The following is a 3,482-nucleotide window of genomic DNA, read 5'->3' on the forward strand; positions in this document are numbered from 1 at the left end:
TTTCACTGAAAATTCTGAGTAGGAAGGACCCACAAGGATCACGGAGTCCAACTCCTGAGTGAATGGTTCATGGAGAGGTGACAATGGTCCCAGCACTGCAGCTGTAAACACCATCTGAAACAGACAAAGATAATAGACTAAGTTTCTCACAGGGTACAAAGTGGTTGGAAGGGGATGTTCTGCAAAGTTGTAAACTCCAGAAAAAAAGTGAAAGGCAGAACTGAAAACAAACCTCAAAAATGTTTCCTTTGAGCCGGAGTTGAACCAGCGACCTAAGGATTACTTTTCAGAGACAGCCTACAGTCCTCCGCTCTACCAGCTGAGCTATCAAAGGAAGGTACAGGAGTGCCAAGAATGAGTCAAGACTGCATCAACAATAGCCTCAGGCTCTAATGAACCTCCATATGTATTGCTTTTCACAACAGCAAAACAGTATCCAAAAAAAGGCACAAAGCTAACTTTCCTGCAAAATTGGACTTTGGTTACAAACCTGCCAGTTTTCTTTGCCAAATAGTTCACAGCTCTTATAAGACTATTGGTGGTGGTAGCATTAAGGTTGGAGTTCTTCTCATGACCCATATGAAATCTGTCTATGGCTTGACAAAGAAATTTGCCCACTCTTTGGTGACCTTGCCACATTTCCTAAGTTGAACCATGAATAGAGGGAGACCTCCCCTCCACACAATTCTCCACAACAGTTCTCCAGCCAAATCCAATAACAAAACAGCAAACAAAACAGCTAACACCTCCCCGGCAGCTTCCATAGTGAATGTAGAGGAACAGAAAAGAAGGAAAGAATCCATAGTGAATGTAGAAGAACAGAAAAGAAGGAAAGCAAGGAATAACCACTGTGGTTTCAATTCAAATCCCACCAACTCCCTCAGTGCATGTAAGACCCCTCGAACACAGATGAGGTTGCAATGTCTGGAATTGCAACCAGTGGCCTCCCCAGCCCCTGGGCCTGGAAGGCTGTACCCTTTGTGAATCATCTGAGTGCTGCAGCTCACAGCTGTGGCAATTGAAAGCAAACTACACTTTTTTTGAATTATAGTGATTCACCAGCATTTGTCTGTCTGAGCAGCAGGGTGGGGCACAAAGATGTGAGCAGACACCCTGTTTGCCGAAACCATGCCATCCTACTTATGATGGGAGTGTGTGCAGCAGTGTTACCTCAGTGCCCTACAGCATATCCATCCTTAACCCATGCTTACCTCCAACTCCTCCTTGTGACTCAACCCCAAACACTGGGCTGTTGCAGAAAGCATGTAGCCAGCAGGTTAGGGAAAACGATTATTTCTACATATTCAGTGCTTATGAGCTTGAATTTGGAACACTGTGGCCCACCTTGGCTCCTTGGTATAAGCCAAGCATGAAAATCATGGAGCAAGTCCAGTGGAGGGGCACCAAGATGGTGAGGGGGCTGGAGCACAGGGTGAGGAGGGAAGGTGGAGAGAGCTGGGCCCATTCAGCCTGCAGAAGAGACAGAGGAAGGGGGATCATCCTGCAGTCTGCAGGATGGGACAGTTTGAGGAAAGCAGGGCCAGGCTCTGCCTGGAGTTGCACAGTGAGAGGTGACAGGTACAACCTCCCAGAGAAATCTTGTTGAGATATAAGGGGAGAAAAATACTATGAAAGTAAAAATTTTCACCATTGCAAAGTTTGCCCAGAGGACAGAATTTCCAAAGCTTGACTGACATAGCCTTGAGTAATGTGACTTAATTTTCAAGTCTACTCTGTCTGGAGCAAGAGGTTGGACCAGCTGCTCTTCAGAGGTCTTTAGCAAACAAACACAACAGTGATGTCCTTGTCAGGAGGGTGACTCCACAGAGCAGATGTACTCACAGCAAAACTATCACCATGTACACCTCTGCTTTGAAAATACTGCTCTTTATCTTAACAACCAAACTTGCACACACATTCTATTTATTTTCATACTAACAAAGATCTTAATGCTCCTTCACTGCTAAAACCAGCACGTATCTCGAAACACAAGATGCCTTCCTGGTTTTGTTCCTGGGAATATAGGAAGGTCAGGAAATATTTGACTTATGTACAAGGTCCTGTTGCAGTTTCTCAGAGGCCTAATTCTTGGACCTATGATGTGTCATGACAGCCACTTACCCACTAGCAACACATCAGCTGATGCTGTAAAAAAAAGCATATGGCTGAGAGAAAGAGAAAAGAGAACTGCTGTATCCCTGAAGGGGCAATATCTGCACTCTCTGGGGTCAGATGGCCTAGGTGGAAAGAGGACCCCATGAAAGAATGTGGGGTTAATCTTGCACTGGAGAAAGAATGGCACAACAGATAATGCTCCTGAATCACAGTAGATCGCATAGCCCCAGGAATCTAATATTTTCCAGTTTGCCATCCCCACAGCATTTTCAAGGGGCACTTCAGGATCCTTTCAAGCCAATTTAAGCCCATTGTCATGAGTCTGCCTTATCCGAGTTACTTTTCACAGACCCCTTAAAAATAATCCACTAGTTCTCATCCACACATTCAAGGACCTCAAAACTGAAAATTAACGCTTTACCCAGTTTAAGTCTTTGGCACTGTCATCTAATCCAAGGTAACAAATACAGACTTTTTAGGGCTAGTATAGCCATCTCTTTGCTGCCAGAAGTTGTTACTGGTGAAGATAACCCTAAACAATTTGTACTTTCCTGTAAGAAATCAGTAGTGGTTACAGTCAAGATAAAAATTCAAATGGATCAGATAAAAAGTAGACACTGTTACTATCTATGCATGAACAAATGGGATGCAGAAACCACAGTGTTGCCTTGACAATAAAAAGCATTGGAGATGTCTTTTTGTGCAACTTGCTAGCAGTGATATATGGGTGATTTGTGAAAGATATTCTAAACTACAAATGTACCCTCCAGGGCAGGTTTTCAAAGTAGATATTCCTAGGAAAAATTAATTAATTTTTTTTTCTTGATTTTTTTTAACTTGGTAAGCTTTGAATGCTTAACAGAATTAAAATTTGGCATGGAGTTCATGAAAGATCTGATTATTTCGATTCTTTTAACTGATTAAATGAAGATACCCAGCTTTGAGAGCCATGTGACTGGAGCCCTGAGCTATATAAAGGGAACAGCTCACCTGTTTCATGTGGTGTAGAATAAGATGAAAGGAAAGGATGTAGCTTGAAAGCAGGATGGAGAACAGCCAGAGGTAAAGCTACTAATAGCTGGACTGTATAATTACACTTGGTAATGCTATGTGTTTTGTTAAACTCAGATTAGCATATGATGGTCTCCAGTGTTTTGTATACTTACAGACTGACTTTCTAAGGTGGCCTTAAATGGTTTAAAAGTTTTTGAGTTTGGTTTCGGGTTTTTTTCCCAGTGAAAAGATTTTTTAAATCTGACTTATTCTGAGGGACTTGCAGGAATTGTTTTCTCTTCTTTTGAGGTGGAAATATACACATGCTCTGAATACGAGCATTAGACTGGACTCACAATAAATTTGTGAAATCT

At 42.4% G+C, this 3,482-nt stretch overlaps 1 non-coding gene across 1 annotated transcript; it reads right to left on the minus strand.

The window, feature by feature from the left end:
• Positions 1-244: 244 nt before the first annotated feature.
• Positions 245-334, minus strand: TRNAY-GUA. The gene is given in 2 exon segments: positions 245-280; positions 298-334. It is a non-coding gene; the product is annotated as a tRNA-Tyr (tRNA).
• Positions 335-3,482: the final 3,148 nt, after the last annotated feature.

This window comes from Catharus ustulatus, chromosome 1 (assembly GCF_009819885.2).
Source record: "Catharus ustulatus isolate bCatUst1 chromosome 1, bCatUst1.pri.v2, whole genome shotgun sequence".
NCBI lineage: Eukaryota > Metazoa > Chordata > Aves > Passeriformes > Turdidae > Catharus > Catharus ustulatus.